Genomic DNA, 24819 nt, shown 5'->3' with positions numbered 1-24819 from the left:
GGGCAAATTTGACTGTACTTTTCTCTAAAACTATACAGTAAAATGTTTTGTACATAAATACAGTAATAGTCAGGGTCACTCTGAACAAATATCAAAGGACAGAATGAGCAAACCTATAAAAAAAATATTGTTATGTTTTTTGTTGTTGAAAATTGTACAGTGTTCGAATTCAATTTGATTATTGGGCAAGTTTGACTGCACTTTTCTCTAAAACTATACAGTAAAATGACTTGTAAATAAATACAGTAATATTCAGGGTCCCTCTGAACAAATTTCAAATGACAGAATGAGAATACCTATGAAGTAAAATTGTTTATGAATTTTGGAAAAAATGGGACAGTGTAAGTATTTGAATGCAAGTTGATATTTGGGGGCATATTCGACTGTACTTTTCTCCAAAACTATACAGTAAAATTACTTGTAAATAAATACAGTAATAGTCAGGGTCACTCTGAAAAAATATCAAAGGACAGAATGAGCAAACCTATAAAAAAATATTGTTATGTTTTTTGTTGTTGAAAATTGTACAGTGTTCGAATTCAATTTGATTATTGGGCAAGTTTGACTGCACTTTTCTCTAAAACTATACAGTAAAATGACTTGTAAATAAATACAGTAATATTCAGGGTCCCTCTGAACAAATTTCAAACGACAGAATGAGAAAACCTATGAAGTAAAATTGTTTATGAATTTTGGAAAAAATGGGATAGTGTAAGTATTTGAATGCAAGTTGATATTTGGGGGCAAATTCGACTGTACTTTTCTCCAAAACTATACAGTAAAATTACTTGTAAATAAATACAGTAATAGTCAGGGTCACTCTGAACAAATATCAAATGACAGAATGAGCAAAACTATAACGAAAATATTTTTATGGATTGTTAAAAATTGGAGAGTGCACTTGCTTGAATTACTTTTGGGGGCAAATTTGACTGTACTTTTCTCTAAAACTATACAGTAAAATGACTTGTACATAAATACAGTAATAGTCAGGGTCACTCTAAACAAATATCAAATGACAGAATGAGCAAACCTATAAAGGAAAGAGTTTTATGGATTGTTGAAAATTGGAGAGTGCAAGTCCTTGAATTAATTTTGGGGAGAGTTTGACTGCACTTTTCTCCAAAACTATACAGTAAAATTACTTGTAAATAAATACAGTAATAGTCAGTGTCACTCTGGACGAATATCAAATGACAGAATGAGCAAACCTATAAAGGAAATAAAGGAAAGATTTTTATGAATTTTTGGAAATTGGACAGTGTAAGTGTTTGAATAGACAGAATATTTGCAGTTTGACTGTACTTTTCTCCAAAAATATACAATAAAATGACTAGCAAATAAATACAGTAATAGTCAGGGTCACTTTAAACAAATATCAAATGACAGAATGAGCAAACCTATAAAGGAAAGATTTTTATGAATTTTTGAAAATTGGACACAGTGTAAGTGTTTGAATGGACCGATTTGCAGTTTGACTGCACTTTTCTCCCAAAATATACAGTACAACGTCTTGTAAATAAATTCAGTAATAGTTAGGGTCACTCTGAACCAAAATCAAATGACAGAATGAGCAAACCTATAAAGGAAAGATTTTTATGAATTTTAGAAAATTGGACAGTGTAAGTGCTTGAATGAATTTTGGGGCGAATTTGACTGTACTTTTCTCCAAAACTATACAGTAAGATGACTTGTAAATAAATACAGTAATAGTCAGGGTCACTCTAAACCAATATCAAATGACAGAATGAGCAAACCTATAAAGGAAAGAGTTTTATGAATTGTTGAAAATTGGACACAGTGTAAGTGTTTGAATGGACCGATTTGCAGTTTGACTGCACTTTTCTCCCAAAATATACAGTAAAACGACTTGTAAATAAATTCAGTAATAGTTAGGGTCACTCTGAACCAAAATCAAATGACAGAATGAGCAAACCTATAAAGGAAAGATTTTTATGAATTTTAGAAAATTGGACAGTGTAAGTGCTTGAATGAATTTTGGGGCGAATTTGACTGTACTTTTCTCCAAAACTATACAGTAAGATGACTTGTAAATAAATACAGTAAGATGACTTGTAAATAAATACAGTAATAGTCAGGGTCACTCTAAACCAATATCAAATGACAGAATGAGCAAACCTATAAAGGAAAGAGTTATATGAATTGTTGAAAATTGGACAGTGAAAGTGCTTGAATGAATTTTGGGGCAAATTGGACTGTACTTTTCTCTAAAACTATACAGTAAAATGACTTGTACATAAATACAGTAATAGTCAGGGTCACTCTGAACAAATATCAAAGGACAGATTGAGCAAACCTATAAAGGAAAGATTGTTATGATTTTTTTGAAAATTGGACTGTAAGTGCTTGAATGAATTTTGGGGAGAGTTTGACTGCACTTTTATCTAAAACTATACAGTAAAATTACTTGTAAATAAATACAAATAAATACTTGTAAGTAATATTCAGGGTCACTCTGAACAAATTTCAAATGACAGAATGAGAAAGCCTATGAAGTAAAATTGTTTATGAATTTTTGAAAAAATGTGACAGTTTAAGTATTTGAATGCACGTTGATATTTTTTGGGCAAGTTTGATTGTACTTTTCTCTAAAACTATACAGTAAAATGACTTGTTGTACAGTATACAGTAAAATGACTTGCTTGAATGAATTTTGGGGAGAGTTTGACTGCACCTTTCTCCAAAACTATATAGTAAAATTACTTGTAAATAAATACAGTAATTGGTCGGGGTAACTCTGAACAAATATCAAATGACTGAATGAGCAAACCTATAAAGGAAAGATTTTTATGAATTTTAGAAAATTGGACAGTGTAAGTGCTTGAATGAATTTTGGGGCGAATTTGACTGTACTTTTCTCCAAAACTATACAGTAAGATGACTTGTAAATAAATACAGTAAGATGACTTGTAAATAAATACAGTAATAGTCAGGGTCACTCTAAACCAATATCAAATGACAGAATGAGCAAACCTATAAAGGAAAGAGTTTTATGAATTGTTGAAAATTGGACAGTGAAAGTGCTTGAATGAATTTTGGGGCAAATTGGACTGTACTTTTCTCTAAAACTATACAGTAAAATGACTTGTACATAAATACAGTAATAGTCAGGGTCACTCTGAACAAATATCAAAGGACAGATTGAGCAAACCTATAAAGGAAAGATTGTTATGATTTTTTTGAAAATTGGACTGTAAGTGCTTGAATGAATTTTGGGGAGAGTTTGACTGCACTTTTATCTAAAACTATACAGTAAAATTACTTGTAAATAAATACAAATAAATACTTGTAAGTAATATTCAGGGTCACTCTGAACAAATTTCAAATGACAGAATGAGAAAGCCTATGAAGTAAAATTGTTTATGAATTTTTGAAAAAATGTGACAGTTTAAGTATTTGAATGCACGTTGATATTTTTTGGGCAAGTTTGATTGTACTTTTCTCTAAAACTATACAGTAAAATGACTTGTTGTACAGTATACAGTAAAATGACTTGCTTGAATGAATTTTGGGGAGAGTTTGACTGCACCTTTCTCCAAAACTATATAGTAAAATTACTTGTAAATAAATACAGTAATTGGTCGGGGTAACTCTGAACAAATATCAAATGACTGAATGAGCAAACCTATAAAGGAAATATTTTTATGAATTTTGGAAAATTGGACACAGTGTAAGTGTTTGAATAGACTTGGCCAAACATGTATTCAAAATTTCACACTTGTAACTTATGATGAATCTATTACCATATATAGAAAGTTCAAGTTCATAGGATCCAGGGTCAGAAGTTTTATTTTTTTCATAAAAAGTCATTTTTTCTTTGAAAAGTCAATTTTAAGTAAATATTTCATTATTAGTCTATTTGTTTGCATAGAAAGCTCAAGTTCATAAAAAATAAGTTCAAAGCTCATTCTTGAACTACTGATAAAATATAAGGAGTCTATTGTTTATGTATAGAAAGTTCAAATTCATAGGATCCAGGGTCAGATTTTTTTTTTCAAAAAGTCATGTTTGAACTTCTGAAGAAACACCATAAAGCCATAAGTGAGTTTATACATGTAAAGTTCAAACACTCTTTGGCTAAAACATTTATTCAACAATTCACACTTGAACTACTGATGAATCTATTACTATGTATAGAAAGTTCAATTTCATAGGGTCCAGGGTCAGAATTTTTATTTTTCAAAAAAAGTAATCCTTCAACTACTAATAGTAAGTAAGTAATCATTCAACTACAGAAGGATTCTATTCGTATATAGAAAGTTCAAGTTCAAATACTCTTTGGCAAAAATAAGTTTAAAAGTTCATCCTTGAACAATGGAATCTATTAGTATATATGAAAGTTCAAGTTCAAAGACTCTGGTAAAAAAAATAAGTTCAAAATTTCACCCTTGAAATACCGATGACTGTTACTATGTATAGAAAGTTCAAGTTCATAGGATCCAGGGTCAGAAAGTTTTTTTTTTTTTTTAACTCATCCTTCAACTGCTGAGGAAACTACAGAAGGATTCTATTCATATATAGAAAGTTCAAATTCAAATACTCTTAGCAAAAATAAGTTCAACTGTTCATCCTTGAACTACTTATGAAACAACAGAAGGAATCTATTCGTATGAATAGAAAGTTCAAGTTTTTAGAATCAAGGGTCAGAATATTTTTTCAATATAATCCTTAATCATATTACGAGTCTATTGTTATGCATAGAAAGCTCAAGTTCAAAGACTCTGGTAAAAAAATAAGTTCAAAATTTCACCCTTGAAATACTGATGACTGTTACTATGTATAGAAAGTTCAAGATCATAGAATCTAGGGTGATTTTTTTTATTTTTCACAAAAAGTCATGCTTGAACTACTGATGAAACATTTGGTGTCTATTGGTATGCATAGAAAGTGCACGTTCATATATTCCCGTGTCAGAAAAATTGTTCAAAACGTCATGTTTAAACTTCTGAAGAATCACCATGAAGTCATATGTATAGAAAGTTTAATCTATGTATAGAAAGTTACAGTTCATAGACCCTTTGGCAAAAAATAAGTTCAAAAGTTCATCCTTGAACTACTGATGAAACATTAGGAGTCTATTGGTATGCATAGAAAGTTCAAGTTCATAGATTCCAGGGTCAGAAAAAATAGTTCAAAAAGTCATGTTTGAACTTCTGAAGAAACACTATAAGAAAGTTTGCACATTTTAAGTTGACAGACTGCTTGGCCAAAAATGTATTCAAAAAAATGTACACTTGAACTACTGATGAATCTATTACTATGTATAGAAAGTTCAAGTTCATAGACTCTTGGCAATAAATAAGTTCAAAAGATCATCCTTGGACTACAGAATCTATTAGAAAGTTATAAAGTTCAAGTTCAAAGACTTATCCTTGATACAGATAGTATGAAGAGAAAGTTCAAGTTCATAGAATCCAGGGTTAGAATTTTTCTTCAAAAAGTCACATTTGGACTTTTGATAAAACATCAGAAAGTCATAAGTTACTGATGAAACATCCAAAGTATATACATGTATATAAACTCAAAAATGTAAAGAGTCTTTGGCTAGTAATGTTCAAAATGTCATTCTTGAACTGCGATGAAACATTGAAGTCTGTGAGTCTGAGCTTGAACATTCTAAACATTCATACAAATTCGGCCACAAAAAGGTTCCATATTTAACTACTGAACATATTTCTGGCCATTTAATATCAGATGGTTTCTAGACAATATATTGTAAAAACAAACAAAAAAACCTTCTGTGCATTCGTATTTGGTCAGAAATATATCCTATAGGTCAAATATGTATTTCTTTCGAAGGGGAAATGCATATAAGAACTCGTTGTAGATTGAAGAGATTAGCGCTTTTGCACTGCATTGCATATAAAAACTCGCGGTGCTTCGACGAGAGTACCTTTGCATAGCATAGAAAGCATTGTGGATTTAAGAATTAGCACTTTGCCATTGCGTATAATATTTCGCTGTGCAATTGCATACGAAAAAACACGTGCATAGAAGACTTTTGCATGCAGTGCATACAAAAATCTTTTGTGCATTCAAGAAATTAGTGGTTTCTAATTCATTGCATTTAAATCGCTGTGCACTCCGAGTAAGTATTTGTGCATTACATTAAATACGGAAAAACGTGTGCAATAAGATTAGTTTATTCTGAATTGCATTGCATGCAAAAAAACTTGTGCAATGAGGAGATTATTGCTTTTGCATTGCATTGCATGCGAAAAAAAACTCGTGCATAGAAGACTTTTGCATGCATTGCATACAAATACATTTTGTTAATTCAAGAAATTAGTGGTTTCTAATGCATTGCATTTAAGTCGCTGTGCACTGAGGGTAGGTGTTTTTGCATTGCATTGAATACGAAAAACCTTGTGCAATAAGATTAGTTATTCTGCATTGCATTGCATGCAAAAAAAACTTGTGCAATGAGGAGATTATTGCTTTTGCATTGCATTGCATAAAAAACTCGCATTGCACCGAAGAGCCAGTGTCTTTGCATTGCATAGATCTCGTGCAATGAAGTTAATGGCGGTTTTGTGTTCCATATTAGAATTCGCGGTGCAATAAAGAAAAGAGTGCTTTTGCATTGCATTGCATTGCATACTAAAAATCTCGTGCATAGAAGACTTTTGAATGCATTGCATACAAAAACATTTTGTTCATTCAAGAAATTAGTGGTTTCTAATGCATTGCATTTAAGTCGCTGTGCACTGAGAATAGGTGTTTTTGCATTGCATTGAATACGGAAAAACTTGTGCAATAAGATTAGTTTATTCTGCATTGCATTGCATGCAAAAAAAACTTGTGCAATGAGGAGATTATTGCTTTTGCATTGCATTGCATAAAAAACTCGCAATTTACCGAAGAGCCAGTGTCTTTGCATTGCATAGATCTCGTGCAATGAAGTTAATGGCGGTTTTGTGTTCCATATTAGAATTCGCGGTGCAATAAAGAGAAGAGTGCTTTTGCATTGCATTGCATTGCATACTAAAAATCTCGTGCATAGAAGACTTTTGCATGCATTGCATACAAAAACATTTTGTTCATTCAAGAAATTAGTGGTTTCTAATGCATTGCATTTAAGTCGCTGTGCACTGAGAGTAGGTGTTTTTGCATTGCATTGAATACGAAAAACCTTGTGCAATAAGATTAGTCATTCTGCATTGCATTGCATGCTAAAAAAAACTTGTGCAATGAGGAGATTATTGCTTTTGCATTGCATTGCATAAAAAACTCGCATAGCAGCAAAAGCCATTGTCTTTGCGTTGCATAGATCTCGTGCAATGAAGTTAATAGCGCTTTTGTTTTCCACATAAGAATTCGCAGTGCAATAAAAAGAAGAGTGTTTTTGCATTGCATTGCATTGCATACGAAAAAACTCGTGCATAGAAGACTTTTGCATGCATTGCATACAAATACATTTTGTTCATTCAAGAAATTAGTGGTTTCTAATGCATTGCATTTAAGTCGCTGTGCACTGAGAGTAGGTGTTTTTGCATTGCATTGAATACGAAAAACCTTGTGCAATAAGATTAGTTATTCTGCATTGCATTGCATGCAATAAAAACTTGTGCAATGAGGAGATTATTGCTTTTGCATTGCATTGCATAAAAAACTCGCATTGCACCGAAGAGCCAGTCTCTTTGCATTGCATAGATCTCGTGCAATGAAGATATTAGCGGTTTTGTGTTCCATATTAGAAATCGCGGTGCAATAAAGAGAAGAGTGCTTTTGCATTGCATTGCATTGCCTACGAAAAAACTCGTGCATAGAAGACTTTTGCATTCATTGCTTACAAAAACATTTTGTTCATTCAAGAAATTAGTGGTTTCTCATGCATTGCATTTAAGTCGCTGTGCACTGAGAGTAGGTGTTTTTGCAATGCACTGAATACGAAAAACCTTGTGCAATAAGATTAGTTATTCTGCATTGCATTGCATGCAAAAAAACTTGTGCAATGAGGAGATTATTGCTTTTGCATTGCATTGCATAAAAAACTCGCATTGCACCGAAGAGCCAGTGTCTTTGCATTGCATAGATCTCGTGCAATGAAGTTTATAGCGGTTTTGTGTGGCATGTTAGAATTCGCGATGGAATAAAGAGAAGAGTGCTTTTGCATTGCATTGCATTTGCATACTAAAAAACTCGTGCATTGATGACTTTTGCATTCATTGCATACAAAAAATTTTGTTCATTCAAGAAATTAGTGGTTTCTAATGCATTGCATTTATGTCGCTGTGCAATGAGAGTAGGTGTTTTTGCATTGCATTGAATACAAAAAACCTTGTGCAATAAGATTAGTTATTCTGCATTGCATTGCATGCAAAAAAACTTGTGCAATGAGGAGATTATTGCTTCTGCATTGCATTGCTTAAAACTCACATTGCACTGAAGAGATAGTGTCTTTGCATTGCATAGATCTCGTGCAATGAAGATATTAGCGCGTTTGCTTTGCATATAAGAATTCGAGGTGCAATAAAGAGATAAGAGCTTTTGCATTGCATTGCATTGCATGCGAAAAAACTCGTGCATAGAAGACTTTTGCAAAATACAAAAACCTTTTGTGCATTCAAGAAATTAGTGGTTTCTAATGCATTGCATTTAAGTCGCTGTGCACTGAGAGTAGGTGTTTTTTTGCATTGCATTGAATACGAAAAACCTTGTGCAATGAGGAGTTTATTGGTTTTGCATTGCATAAAAAACTCGCTTTGCAGAGACAGTGCCTTTGCGTTGCATACATCTCGTGAATGAAGATATTAGCAATAACAAGATATTAGCAATACTATTGCATTGAATACGGAAAAAACTTTTGCAATAAGAATAAAGCTTAAGCATTATTTATAACAATATTTATTAACAAATATTTTTCACAAAAAGTCAACCTTGAACTCCTAATGAAAAATTAGGAATCAATGGTATGCATAGAAAGCTTAAGTTCATAGGATCTAGGGTCAGCATTTTTATTTTTCAAAAAGTCATTTGAAGATCAAAGACTCCTTGGCCAAAAATGTATTCAAAATTATTTCAGACTTGAACTACTGATAAATGTATTACTCTGTATAGAAAGTTCCAGTTCATAGACTGTTTGGAAAAAAATAAGTTCAAAGCTCATCCTTGAACTACTGATGAAATATAAGGAGTCTTTTGTTTATTTTTAGAAAGTTCAAGTTCATAGGATCCAGGGACAGATTTCTTTTATTCCCAAAAAAGTCATCCTTCAACTACTGATGGAATCTATTTCTTATAGTTCAAGTTCACAAAATCCAGGCTCAGATTGTTTTGTTTCAAAAAGTCATGTTTGAACTTCTGAAGAAACACCATAAAGCCATAAGTGAGTTTATACATTTAAAGTTCAAACACTCCTTGGCCAAAAAATGTATTCAAAAGGTCACACTTGAACTAATGATGAATCTATTACAATGTATAGAAAGTTTTGAAAGTTTTGAAAGTTTTTCAGAATTTTTATTTTTCAAAAAAAGTCATCCTTCAACTACTGATGAAACAACAGAAGGAATCTATTTGTATAAGAAAGTTCAAGTTCAAATACTCTTAGTCAAAAATAAGTTCAAAAATTCATCCTTGAATGATGGAATCTATTAGTATATATAGCAAGTTCAAGTTCAAACACTCTGGTAAAAATAAATTCAAAACTTCATTCATAAACTACGTATGAAACAACAGAAGGAGTCTATTGGTATGCATAGAAAGTTCAAGTTCATAGGATCCAGGGTCAACAATTTTATTTTTCAAAAAAGGTCACCCTTCAACTGTTTATACATTTGAAGATCAAAGACTCCTTGGCCAAAAATGTATTCAAAATTATTTCACACTTGAACTACTGATAAATTAATTACTCTGTATAGAAAGTTCCAGTTCATAGACTGTTTGGGAAAAAATAAGTTCAAAGCTCATACTTGAACTACTGATGAAATATAAGGAGTCTATTGTTTATGTATAGAAAGATCAAGTTCATAGGATCCAGGGTCAGATTTCTTTTTTTTTTCTTTTTTTAAAGTCATCCTTCAACTACTGATGGAATTATTTCCTTATAGGAATCTATACGTATATAGAAAGTTCAAGTTCAAATACTCTTATGCAAAAAATGAATTCAAAATTGTATCCTTGAACTACAGAATCTATTTGTATATATAGAAAGTTCAAGTTCATATGGGTATGTATGGAAAGTTCAAGTTAACAGAATCCAGGCTCAGATTGTTTTGCTTCAAAAAGTCATGTTTGAACTTCTGAAGAAACACCATAAAGCCATAAGTGAGTTCATACATTTAAAGTTCAAACACTCCTTGGCCAAAAAATGTATTCAAAATTTCACCCTTGAACAACTGATGAATCTATTACTATGTATAGAAAGTTCAAGTTAATAGGATCGAGGGTCAGAATTTTTATTAATTAATTTTAAGAACCCGACGATCATTCCTCGGGCCACTCCCGCCCTCTTGCACATCGCTTCCAGCGAGTGTTGGACTGAAGCAGCGGGACCGTCTGCTGAGTTCGTTTCGTTCATACTCCAAATAGCGGCGAGAGGTCGATTGCCGCATCTCAAGGTGGGCTGGAGTCCTTTGGGGATGACGATTCGGCTATGCTCCGCCTCCGGGTGTGGTAGCACTGTAGAATCTGACCTAGAGTTGACAGCCATGTTATCTCGGGCAGCCGCGAGCCTCGGGCTGGTGTGAATCTCCACCCTGTCACGAGTGCTCGCGGTTGGGCGATTGATTTTTGGAGGTGGCACCCGACAGCTGCGGGTCCCGCCCCCAATGCCATTTCGCTCCTGAGATGCATGAGGAGTCCACGCGGTCCGGGAGATCTCCAGGTCTTCCCGCGACCGTTCGGTGGCCTCCTCCGCCTTCTCTGCCCTCGAGGGGTCGCGGCCTAAGGGTACACTGGGGTCCCTCCCCCTCAGTCAGGTGCTCTGTTGCGCACTACGGTGTCCACTGAGTGCTTTGACCTGACGCAGTGAGGCTATCCTAAGCGCCCTCCCAAGCCTGTTAGCTCGTCTACTTCGGTGGCGTAGTCCAGCAGTGCTATGGGGTAAGCTGCCGCCCGATGCGTATGCACGAGGACAGAGCTGATCCAGGGCTTACTAACTTCGTGCCGTCACCGATCCCACCCAGCGCGGCGTAGGTGACCACACGCCCCCTGGGTCAGGAGATGTCCACAGCTGTGGTCCGGGAAAGACAATTGGCCTTACTTGGTCTATGTGGGAAGGCTGAGTGAGCCCGCCTCCTCAGCTCACCCATATCCCAGGCTGGCCTTATCGGCGGCACGGTCGAGGACTGCGCCCAACAGTTCTTGGCCGTCCCCAGAGGCAGACTGAGGCCATCTGCCCCGGCGGCCCGCTGCTGCACCTAAGCCGTCCCAGTCCGCGCCAGCCCCGCAGCCTGCAGAACTCTAGGCTAGCGGCGCTCCGGGCGCGGACAGCTCTGGGATGGGCAGTTCTTTCAGGGGACGGTGGCAGGTCCGCCACTTCTCCTGGTGGAGGGCCGGGGGAGAATCCTTTGTCCAGCTGTTGGCCCACGGGTCAGCAGCACCCTTTGTAAGAAAGAACTGATTAACCCATCCCTGAGCACCCAGAGACCGGTGACGGCAGTGTGCGCCGCCCCCGGGCCACGCCGCTCTCGTCCCTCTCTGTCGCCAGCCCCCTCTCAGAGCAGACCCCAGTGGAACGCGAGTCCTTCCCTGGTCTCCTCTGTCAGGGCGCAGCCGTTACCCCGTTGGTACACTCCCTGGGAGCGTGGCTACTGCTGCCGGGATTGTCGCACGGACCATCCGGCTCGGCTACGCGATTCAGTTCACGCGAGCTCCTCCCCGCTTCCGGGGTGTCCGGTACACCATGGTGGGGTCCAATGCCCCAGTCATGCGTGCGGAGATCGCGACCCTACTGGCGAATGGCGCGGTCGAGCTCGTCCCTCCAGCCGAGATGAAGTCCGGCTTTTACAGCCCTTACTTCATTGTACCAAAGAAATCCGGTGGGTTACGACCGAAGGTCCAATCCTGGACCTTCGCGTCCTGAACCGATCCCTGTACAGGCTTCCGTTCAGGATGTTGACTGCGAAATGCCTTTTTCGAATGCGTTCGTCCATGCGATTGGTCTGCAGCGATCGACCTGAAGGACGCGTACTTCCATGTGTCCATCCTTCCGCGACACAGACCGTTCCTACGGTTTGCGTTCGAAGGGCGGGCATATCAGTATGCCCTACTACCATTCGGGCTAACTCTGTCCCCTCGCGTCTTCACAAGGATTGTCGAGGCAGCTCTTGCGCCACTCAGGCAACAAGGGGTTCGCATCCTGAACTATCTCGACGACTGGCTCATACTGGGCCACTCTCGGGACCGGGTGTGCGAACACAGAGATCTGGTTCTCCACCTCTTAGCTCGTCTGGGCCTTCGGGTCAACTGGGAGAAGAGCAAACTCTGCCCAGTGCAGAGGATCTCTTTTCTTGGTATGGAGATCGACTCGGTCGCCATGTGTGCGCAGCTTACCGGCGTACGCGCGCAGTCACTGCTGACTTGCCTCCGTCAGATAGAGAGCAAGAGTGCCGTTCCACTGAAACTGTTTCAGAGGCTCCTGGGGCATATGGCATCTGCAGCCGCGGTGACGCCGCTCGGATTGCTTCATATGAGACCGCTTCAGCACTGACTTCGCGATCGAGTCCCGAGATGGGCATGGCAGTCTGGCACGCTCCGGGTCCCCGTGACTCGGGCCTGCAGACAGACACTCACCCAGTGGTCAAACCTCAGCTTTCTACGGGCAGGTGTGCCCTTAGAACGAGTTTCCCTGTCCACCACGGGTTGGGGTGCCATGTGCAATGGACATGCAGCTGCCGGCTCTTGGTCAGAGAGCCAGAGCCGCCTGCATATCAATTGCCTCGAGTTGCTAAAAGTACGGTTCGCCCTGCACCGCTTCCTAGCATTGCTGAAGGGTCAACACGTACTAGTCAGATCGGACAACACGGCCGTAGTAGCGTACATCAACCTCCAGGGCGGTCTACGCTCCCGCCACATGTCTCAACTCGCCCGCCATCTCGTTTTATGGAGTCAGAAGCGCCTGAGGTCCCTTCGTGCTATCCATATCCCGGGGATCCTGAACCGTGCAGCCGACGAGCTCTCACGGGTTAAGCCAATCCCTGGGGAGTGGAGACTCCATCCCCAGTCGGTCCAGCTGGTCTGGGATCAGTTTGGGGATGCACAGGTAGATCTGTTTGCCTCCCACGACTCGTCCCATTGCAGCCTGTACTATTCCCTGACCGAGGGCACGCTCGGCACGGCTGCACTGGCGCACAGCTGGCCGCAGGGCCTACGCAAGTATGCGTTCCCCCAGTGAGCCTTCTTGCACGTGTTCTGTGCAAGGTCAGGGAGGACAAGGAGCAGGTCATCTTGGTCGCCCCATACTGGCACGGCCGGACCCGGTTCCTAGAACTAGTTCTCCTTGCGACAGCCCCTCCCTGGCCGATTCCTCTGAGACAGGATCTACTCTCTCAGAGACGGGGCACCCTGTGGCACCCGCGTCCCGATCTTTGGAACCTCCACGTGTGGCTCCTGGACGGGACGCGGCAGGTTTGAGTACCCTACCACCTCCGGTGGTGGCTACCATCACTTCCGCTCGGGCCGAGTCCACGAGACAGGCCTATGCGTCGAAGTGGAACCTTTTCGTCAATTGGTGCTCTTCTTGCCAAGAAGCCCCCTGGAAGTGCCCGATCGGGTCTGTGCTCTCTTTCCTCCAAGAAGGGTTGGATCGAAGGCTGTCTCCATCCACCCTGAAGGTTATGTGGCCGCTATCGCCGCCTACCATGACCTCTTGGATGGGAAAATGGTAAGTAAGCACGACCTGGTCATCAGGTTCCTGAGGGGTGCGAGGAGACTACATCCTCCTCGTGCTCCTCTCGTACCCTCTTGGGACCTCTCAGTAGTTCTAAGTGCTCTGCAAAGGGCCCCATTTGAGCCTTTGCGGTCAGTAGATGCTAAGTTCTTGTCTATGAAGACAGCGCTCCTGACCGCATTGGCCTCCATCTAGAGAGGGTAGGGGACCTGCAGGCATTTTCGGTTGACGAAGCATGCCTGGAATTCGGGCCGGCTGACTCTCACGTGATCCTGAGACTCCGGCCTGGAGATGTGCCCAAGGTTCCCACCACTCCGTTTAGAGATCAGGTGGTGAACCTGCAAGCGCTGCCTTTGGAGGAGGCAGACCCAGCCTTGGCATTGCTCTGTCCAGTACGCGCCCTTCGCGCTTACGTAGACAGGACGCATTGTTTCAGGACCTCAGACCAGCTCTTTGTCTGTTATGGTGGGAAGCTGAAAGGAAAGGCCTCTCAAAGCAAAGGCTGTCTCACTGGATAGTGGACACCATTGTTTTGGCTTACCAGCAACAGGGACGTCCATGTTCCCTATTTATTTACAAGTCATTTTACTGTATAGTTTTGGAGAAAAGTACAGTCCGATTATCCCCAAAATTAATTCAAGCACTTGCACTGTCCAATTTTCAACAATTCATAAAACTCTTTCCTTTATAGGTTTGCTCATTCTTTCATTTGATATTTGTTTAGATTGACCCGGACTATTACGGTATTTATTTACAAGTAATTTTACTGTATAGTTTTGGAAAAAGGTACAGTCAAATTCGCCCCAAAATTCATTCAAGCACTTACACTGTCCAATTTGCAAAAATTCATAAAAATCGTTCCTTTATAGGTTTGCCCATTCTGTCATTTGATTTTTGTTCAAAGTGACCCTAACTATTACTGTATTTATTTACAAGTCGTTTTACTGTATATTTTGGGAGAAAAGTGCAGTCAAATTCTTCCCAAAATTCATTCAAGCACTCACACTGTCCAATTTTCAAAAAAATCATAAAAATCTTTCCTTTATAGGTTTGCCCATTCTGTCATTTGATTTTTGTTCAAAGTGACCCTAACTATTACTGTATTTATTTACAAGTCGTTTTACTGTATATTTTGGGAGAAAAGTGCAGTCAAATTCTTCCCAAAATTCATTCAAGCACTCACACTGTCCAATTTCCAAAAATTCATAAAAATCTTTCCTTTATTTCCTTTATAGGTTTGCTCATTCTGTCATTTGATATTTGTCCAGAGTGACACTGACTATTACTGTATTTATTTACAAGTCATTTTACTGTATAATTTTGGAGAAAAGTACAGTCAAATTTGCCCCACAATTCATTCAAGAACTTGCACTCTCCAATTTTCAACAATCCATAGAACTCTTTCCTTTATAGGTTTGCTCATTCTGTCATTTGATATTTGTTCAGAGTGACACTGACTATTACTGTATTCATTTACAAGTAATTTGTCTGTATAATTTTGGAGAAAAGTACAGTCAAATTTGCCCCAAAATGAATTCAAGCACTTGCACTCTCCAATTTTCAACAATCCATAAAACTCTTTCCTTTATAGGTTTGCTCATTCTGTCATTTGAATTTTGTTCAGAGTGACCCTGACTATTACTGTATTTATTTACAAGTCATTTTACTGTATAGTTTGGGAGAAAAGTGCAGTCAAACTCTCCCCAAAATTCATTCAAGCACTTACAGTCCAATTTACAAAAAAAATCATTAAAATCTTTCCTTTATAGGTTTTCTCATTCTGTCATTTGATATTTGTTTAGAGTGACCCTGACTATTACTGTATGTAGTAACAAGTCATTTTACTGTATAGTTTTGGAAAAAGGTACAGTCAAATTCGCCCCAAAATTCATTCAAGCACTTACACTGTCCAATTTGCAAAAATTCATAAAAATCGTTCCTTTATAGGTTTGCCCATTCTGTCATTTGATTTTTGTTCAAAGTGACCCTAACTATTACTGTATTTATTTACAAGTCGTTTTACTGTATATTTTGGGAGAAAAGTGCAGTCAAACTGCAAATAGGTCTATTCAAACACTTACACTGTGTCCAATTTTCAAAAATTCATAAAAATCTTTCCTTTATAGGTTTGCCCATTTTGTCATTTGATATTTGTTTAAAGTGACCCTGACTATTACTGTATTTATTTACAAGTCATTTTACTGTATAGCTTTGGAGAAAAGTACAGTCAAATTTGCCCCAAAATTAATTTATTTACAAGTAATTTTACTGTATAGTTTTGGAGAAAAGTACAGTCAAATTCTTCCAAAAATATACAGTAAAATGACTTGCAAATAAATACAGTAATAGTCAGGGTCACTTTGAACAAATATCAAATGACAGAATGGGCAAACCTATAAAGGAAAGATTTTTATGATTTTTTGAAAATTGGACAGTGTAAGTGCTTGAATGAATTTTGGGAGAAAAGTGCAGTCAAACTGCAAATAATCTGTCTATTCAAACACTTACACTGTCCAATTTCCAAAAATTCATAAAAATCTTTCCTTTATTTCCTTTATAGGTTTGCTCATTCTGTCATTTGATATTTGTCCAGAGGGACACTGACTATTACTGTATTTATTTACAAGTAATTTTACTGTATAGTTTTGGAGAAAAGTGCAGTCAAACTCTCCCCAAAATTAATTCAAGCACTTGCACTCTCCAATTTTCAACAATCCATAAAACTCTTTCCTTTATAGGTTTGCTCATTTTGTCATTTGAAATTGGTTCAGATTGACCCTGACTATTACTGTATTTATTTACAAGTCATTTTACTGTATAGTTTTGGAGAAAAGTACAATCACATTATCCCCAAAATTCATTCAAGCACTTGCACTGTCCAATTTTCAACAATTCATAAAACTCTTTCCTTTATAGGTTTGCTTATTCTTTCATTTGATATTTGTTTAGATTGACCCGGACTATTACTGTATTTATTTACAACTAATTTTACTGTATAGTTTTGGAGAAAAGTACAGTCAAATTCTTCCCAAAATTCATTCAAGCACTTACACTGTCCAATTTTCAAAAAATCATAAAAATCTTTCCTTTATAGGTTTGCCCATTCTGTCATTTGATATTTGTTCAAAGTGACCCTGACTATTACTGTATTTATTTGCAAGTCATTTTACTGTATATTTTTGGAGAAAAGTGCAGTCAAACTGCAAATAATCTGTCTATTCAAACACTTACACTGTCCAATTTCCAAAAATTCATAAAAATCTTTCCTTTATTTCCTTTATAGGTTTGCTCATTCTGTCATTTGATATTTGTCCAGAGTGACACTGACTATTACTGTATTTATTTACAAGTAATTTTACTGTATAGTTTTGGAGAAAAGTGCAGTCAAACTCTCCCCAAAATTAATTCAAGCACTTGCACTCTCCAATTTTCAACAATCCATAAAACTCTTTCCTTTATAGGTTTGCTCATTCTGTCATTTGATATTTGTTTAGAGTGACCCTGACTATTACTGTGTTTATGTACAAGTCATTTTACTGTATAGTTTTAGAGAAAAGTACAGTCAAATTTGCCCCAAAAATAATTCAAGCAAGTGCACTCTCCAATTTTCAACAATCCATAAAAATATTTTCTTTATAGTTTTGCTCATCCTGTCATTTGGTATTTGTTCAGAGTGACCCTGACTATTACTGTATTTATTTACAAGTAATTTTACTGTATAGTTTTGGAGAAAAGTACAGTCGAATATGCCCCAAATATCAATGTGCATTCAATTACTTACACTGTCCCATTTTTTTCAAAAATTCATAAAAATCTTTCCTTTATAGGTTTGCTAATTCTGTCATTTGATTTTTTTTCAGAGTGACCCTGACTATTACTGTATTTATTTACAAGTCATTTTACTGTATAGTTTTGGAGAAAAGTACAGTCACATTATCCCCAAAATTCATTCAAGCACTTGCACTCTCCAATTTTCAAGTGGACAGTGTAATTGGACAGTGTAAGTGCTTGAGTGAATTTTGGGAAGAATTTGACTGTACTTTTCTCCAAAACTATACAGTAAAATGACTTGTAAATAAATACAGTAATAGTCAAGGTCAATACTTGTGAATGTACCCTTAGGCCGCGACCCCTCGAGGGCAGAGAAGGCGGAGGAGGCCACCGAACGGTCGCAGGAAGACCCGGAGATCTCCCGGACCGCGTGGACTCCTCATGCATCTCAGGAGCGAAATGGCATTGGGGGCGGGGCCCGCAGCTGTCGGGTGCCACCTCCAAAAACCAATCGCCCAACCGCGAGCACTCGTGACAGGGTGGAGATTCACACCAGCCCGAGGCTCGCGGCTGCCCGAGATAACATGGCTGTCAACTCTAGGTCAGATTCTACAGTGCTACCACACCCGGAGGCGGAGCATAGCCGAATCGTCATCCCCAAAGGACTCCAGCCCACCTTGAGATGCTATTTGGAGTATGAACGAAACGAACAGGGCATCAGCAGACGGTCCCGCTGCTTCAGTCCAACACTCGCTGGAAGCGATGTGCAAGAGGGCGGGAGTGGCCCGAGGAATGATCGTCGGGTTCTTAAAATTAATTAACAAAAATTCTGACCCTCGATCCTATTAACTTGAACTTTCTATACATAGTAATAGATTCATCAGTAGTTCAAGTGTGAAATTTTGAATACATTTTTTGGCCAAGGAGTGTTTGAACTTTAAATGTATGAACTCACTTATGGCTTTATGGTGTTTCTTCAGAAGTTCAAACATGACTTTTTGAAGCAAAACAATCTGAGCCTGGATTCTGTTAACTTGAACTTTCCATACATACCCATATGAACTTGAACTTTCTATATATACAAATAGATTCTGTAGTTCAAGGATGAAATTTTGAATTCATTTGTTGCATTGGAGTATTTGAACTTGAACTTTCTATATACGTATAGATTCCTATAAGGAAATAATTCCATCAGTAGTTGAAGGATGACTTTAAAAAAAGAAAAAAAAAGAAATCTGACCCTGGATCCTATGAACTTGAACTTTCTATACATAAACAATAGACTCCTTATATTTCATCAGTAGTTCAAGTATGAGCTTTGAACTTATTTTTTCCCAAACAGTCTATGAACTGGAACTTTCTATACAGAGTAATTAATTTATCAGTAGTTCAATTGTGAAATAATTTTGAATACATTTTTGGCCAAGGAGTCTTTGATCTTCAAATGTATAAACAGTTGAAGGGTGACCTTTTTTGAAAAATAAAATTTTTGACCCTGGATCCTATGAACTTGAACTTTCTATGCATACCAATAGACTCCTTCTGTTGTTTCATACGTAGTTTATGAATGAAGTTTTGAATTTATTTTTACCAGAGTGTTTGAACTTGAACTTGCTATATATACTAATAGATTCCATCATTCAAGGATGAATTTTTGAACTTATTTTTGACTAAGAGTATTTGAACTTGAACTTTCTATATACAAATAGATTCCTTCTGTTGTTTCATCAGTAGTTGAAGGATGACTTTTTTTGAAAAATAAAAATTCTGAAAAACTTTCAAAACTTTCAAAACTTTCTATACATTGTAATAGATTCATCATTAGTTCAAGTGTGAACTTTTGAATAAATTTTTTGGCCAAGGAGTGTTTGAACTTTAAATGTATAAACTCACTTATGGCTTTATGGTGTTTCTTCAGAAGTTCAAACATGACTTTTTGAAACAAAACAATCTGAGCCTGGATTCTGTGAACTTGAACTTTCCATGCATACCCATATGAACTTGAACTTTCTATATAAACTGATAGATTCTGTAGTTCAAGGGTGAACTTTTGAACTTGTTTTTTGCATAAGAGTATTTGAACTTGAACTTTCTGTAACGTATAGATTCCTATAAGAAATAGATTCCATCAGTAGTTGAAGGATGACTTTTTTGGGGAAAAAAGAAATCTGTCCCTGGATCCTATGAACTTGAACTTTCTATAAATAAACAAAAGACTCCTTATATTTCATCAGTAGTTCAAGGATGAGCTTTGAACTTATTTTTTTCCAAACAGTCTATGAACTGGAACTTTCTATACAGAGTAATACATTTATCAGAAGTTCAAGTCTGAAATAATTTTGAATAAATTTTTGGCCAAGGAGTCTTTGATCTTCAAATGACTTTTTGAAAAATAAAAATGCTGACCCTGGATCCTATGAACTTGAGCTTTCTATGCATACCATTGATTCCTAATTTTTCATTAGGAGTTCAAGGTTGACTTCTTGTGAAAAATATTTGTTAATAAATATTGTTATAAATAATGCTTAAGCTTTATTCTTATTGCAAAAGTTTTTCCGTATTCAATGCAATGGTATTGCTAATATCTTGTTATTGCTAATATCTTCATTCACGAGATGTATGCAACGCAAAGGCACTGTCTCTGCAAAGCGAGTTTTTTATGCAATGCAAAACCAATAAACTCCTCATTGCACAAGGTTTTTCGTATTCAATGCAATGCAAAAAAACACCTACTCTCGTTTGCTAGGTTTTATAGCTTACGTGTAGAGCCGGTATCTTCCCGCATCCTCGCCCCTGGTGGCCAGGAGCGCTAAGTGCCCGTTCTAAGTGTCGGCTTGCAACGCCACTCCCGCCCTCTGGGCCGGATACGTGCGTTTATTGTCTCCAGTTGTGTTCCCCGGGAAACCGGCTAACCCTGTCGAGGCTCCTCCGTCACCCCATGCGGTGTCAGACGTTGCGGACCGTCTGACGCTAGGCCTGCACCCGTATGCTTGTGGAACGTGGTTGTAGGCTGGGTTCCATATGTAGCGGTTCCCTCACGGCAACCCCATATGTGTATTCGTCCACGGTATCAGCTACCCTTCGGGCTAGCCCCGTGTCTTTCCCTTGACAGAGCCCGCTCTGTCGTCTCTGGGCGTGTTCTTTCCCCCCTACAATTAGGTTGGAACCACCCCAGAGACTGCCATATGTTGCACTACCCTGCCAGGTTAGTCCTTATGTGTATTCTGCAACCACTCCTTCCCTGAAGGACGTGGCCCCGCAGCGTACCTTCTCCCGAGAAGAACATGCTTCCCAGCGGTCTATGGTCTCTCTAAGTGGGTCTTGCAGAAACAGCAGTGACTGACCTCCCTGCTTGGAGCCCTGACTTCCGTACCATACTAGACGGTCCAGTGCGCTCAAGCAGGACGCTGGAAGGGCCAGCATCCTGGCGCTTTCCAAAGGGATCCCAATTCGTCGGTTCAGTTCTGACGTACGTCGAACGTGACCGACTGAAAGGGAACGTCTCGGTTACGTATGTAACCCTCGTTCCCTGAAGGAGGGAACGGAGACGTACGTCACGTCGCCAGGAGCTGTGCTTCAGCTAGGAGCCCAGTCACGTATTCGGCTCCTCAGTTGAAAAAAGCATTTGATCTACCATTCCACTTCCTATTTATACCCGTGCTGCGGGGCGGAGCGTGGACTCCCGATCCTGTGTGGATCACATGCCAATCTCCGATTGGCTCGTTTTTATACACTCGAAGTGGATAGGTCTCTGAGGGCAGATCCCAATTCGTCGGTTCAGTTCTGACGTACGTCTCCGTTCCCTCCTTCAGGGAACGAGGGTTACATACGTAACCGAGACGTTCCATTATAGGTTTGCTCAATCTGTCCTTTGATATTTGTTCAGAGTGACCCTGACTATTACTGTATTTATGTACAAGTCATTTTACTGTATAGTTTTAGAGAAAAGTACAGTCCAATTTGCCCCAAAATTCAATCAAGCACTTGCACTGTCCAATTTTCAACAATTCATAAAACTCTTTCCTTTATAGGTTTGCTCATTTTGTCATTTGATATTGGTTTAGAGTGACCCTGACTATTACTGTATTTATTTACAAGTCATCTTACTGTATTTATTTACAAGTCATCTTACTGTATAGTTTTGGAGAAAAGTACAGTCAAATTCGCCCCAAAATTCATTCAAGCACTTACACTGTCCAATTTTCTAAAATTCATAAAAATCTTTCCTTTATAGGTTTGCTCATTCTGTCATTTGATTTTGGTTCAGAGTGACCCTAACTATTACTGAATTTATTTACAAGTCGTTGTACTGTATATTTTGGGAGAAAAGTGCAGTCAAACTGCAAATCGGTCCATTCAAACACTTACACTGTGTCCAATTTTCAGAAATTCATAAAAATCTTTCCTTTATAGGTTTGCTCATTCTGTCATTTGATATTTGTTTAAAGTGACCCTGACTATTACTGTATTTATTTGCTAGTCATTTTATTGTCTATTTTTGGAGAAAAGTACAGTCAAACTGCAAATAATCTGTCTATTCAAACACTTACACTGTCCAATTTCCAAAAAATCATAAAAATCTTTCCTTTATTTCCTTTATAGGTTTGCTCCTTCTGTCATTTGATATTTGTCCAGAGTGACACTGACTATTACTGTATTTATTTACAAGTAATTTTACTGTATAGTTTTGGAGAAAATTACAGTCGAATATGCCCCCAAATATCAACTTGCATTCAAATATTTACACTGTCCCATTTTTTCCAAAATTCATAAACAATTTTACTTCATAGGTTTTCTCATTCTGTCATTTGAAATTTGTTCAGAGTGACCCTGAATATTACTGTATTTATTTACAAGTCATTTTACTGTATAGTTTTAGAGAAAAGTACAGTAATAGTCAGGGTCCATTTGAACAAATATCAAATGGCAGAATGGGCAAAGCTATAAAGGAACGATTTTTAAGAATTTTTGCAAATTGGACAGTGTAAGTGCTTGAATGAATTTTGGGGCGAATTTGACTGTACTTTTCTCCAAAACTATACAGTAAAATTACTTGTTACTACATACAGTAATAGTCAGGGTCACTCTAAACAAATATCAAATAACAGAATGAGCAAAACTATAAAGAAAATATTTTTATGGATTGTTGAAAATTGAAGAGTGCACTTGATTGAATTACTTATGGGGCAAGTTTGACTGTACTTTTCTCTAAAACTATACAGTAAAATGACTTGTTAATACATACAGTAATAGTCAGGGTCACTCTAAACAAATATCAAATGACAGAATGAGCAAACCTATAAAGGAAAGAGTTTTATGGATTGTTGAAAATTGGAGAGTGCAAGTGCTTGAATTAATTTTGGGGCAAATTTGACTGTACTTTTCTCCAAAGCTATAAAGTAAAATGACTTGTAAATAAATACATTAATAGTGAGGTTCACTTTAAACAAATATCAAATGACAAAATGGGCAAACCTATAAAGGAAAGATTTTTATGAATTTTTGAAAATTGGACACAGTGTAAGTGTTTGAATAGACCTATTTGCAGTTTGACTGCACTTTTCTCCCAAAATATACAGTAAAACGACTTGTAAATAAATACAGTAATAGTTAGGGTCACTTTGAACAAAAATCAAATGACAGAATGGGCAAACCTATAAAGGAACGATTTTTATGAATTTTTGCAAATTGGACAGTGTAAGTGCTTGAATGAATTTTGGGGCGAATTTGACTGTACCTTTTTCCAAAACTATAGAGTAAAATGACTTGTTACTACATACAGTAATAGTCAGGGTTACTCTAAACAAATATCAAATGACAGAATGAGAAAACCTATAAAGGAAAGATTTTAATGATTTTTTTTTGTAAATTGGACTGTAAGTGCTTGAATGAATTTTGGGGAGAGTTTGACTGCACTTTTCTCCAAAACTATACAGTAAAATGACTTGTAAATAAATACAGTAATAGTCAGGGTCACTCTGAACAAAATTCAAATGACAGAATGAGCAAACCTATAAAGGAAAGAGTTTTATGGATTGTTGAAAATTGGAGAGTGCAAGTGCTTGAATAATTTTGGGGCAAATTTGACTGTACTTTTCTCCAAAACTATACAGTAAAATTACTTGTAAATAAATACAGTAATAGTCAGTGTAACTCTGGACAAATATCAAATGACAGAATGAGCAAACCTATAAAGGAAATTAAGGAAAGGAATTTTTTTAAAATTGATTAAATTAAGGAATTTTTGAAAATTACACAGTGTAAGTGCTTGAATGAATTTTGGGGATAATTTGACTGTACTTTTCTCCAAAACTATACTTTAAAATTACTTGTAAATAAATACAGTAATAGTCGGGGTCACTCTGAACAAATATCAAATGACAGAATGGGCAAATCTATAAAGGAACGATTTTTATGAATTTTTGCAAATTGGACAGTGTAAGTGCTTGAATGAATTTTGGGGTGAATTTGACTGTACCTTTCTCCAAAACTACAAATGACTTGTTACTACATACAGTAATAGTCAGTGTCACTCTAAACAAATATCAAATGACAGAATGAGAAAACCTATAAAGGAAAGATTTTTATGATATTTTTGAAAATTGGACTGTAAGTGTTTGAATGAATTTTGGGGAGAGTTTGACTGCACTTTTCTCCAAAACTATACAGTAAAATGACTTGTAAATAAATACAGTAATAGTCAGTGTCACTCTGAACAAATATCAAATGACAGAATGAGCAAACTTATAAATGAAAGATTTTTATGAATTTTTAGGAAATTGGACAGTGTAAATGCTTGAATGAATTTTGGGGCGAATTTGACTGTACTTTTCTCTAAAATTATGCAGTAAAATGACTTGTAAATAAATACAGTAATAGTCAGTGTCATTCTAAACAATTTTTGTCAAAAGACAGAATGAGCAAACCTATAAAGGAAAGAGTTCTATGAATTGTTGAAAATTGGACAGTGCAAGTGCTTGAATGAATTTTGGGGCAAATTGGACTGTACTTTTCTCTAAAACTATACAGTAAAAGGACTTGTACATAAATACAGTAATAGTCGGGGTCACTCTGAACAAATATCAAAGGACAGAATGAGCAAACCTATAAAGAAAATATATTTATGTTGGGTTTTTTTAGAGATTGGACAGTGTTTGAATTCAATCTGATTTTTGGACATGTTTGACTGTATTTTT

The sequence above is a fragment of the Pseudorasbora parva genome, chromosome 14 (assembly GCF_024679245.1).
Source record: "Pseudorasbora parva isolate DD20220531a chromosome 14, ASM2467924v1, whole genome shotgun sequence".
Taxonomy (NCBI): Eukaryota; Metazoa; Chordata; class Actinopteri; order Cypriniformes; family Gobionidae; genus Pseudorasbora; species Pseudorasbora parva.
The sequence above is the reverse complement of the archived record's forward strand: the minus strand, read 5'-3'. Positions refer to the sequence as shown.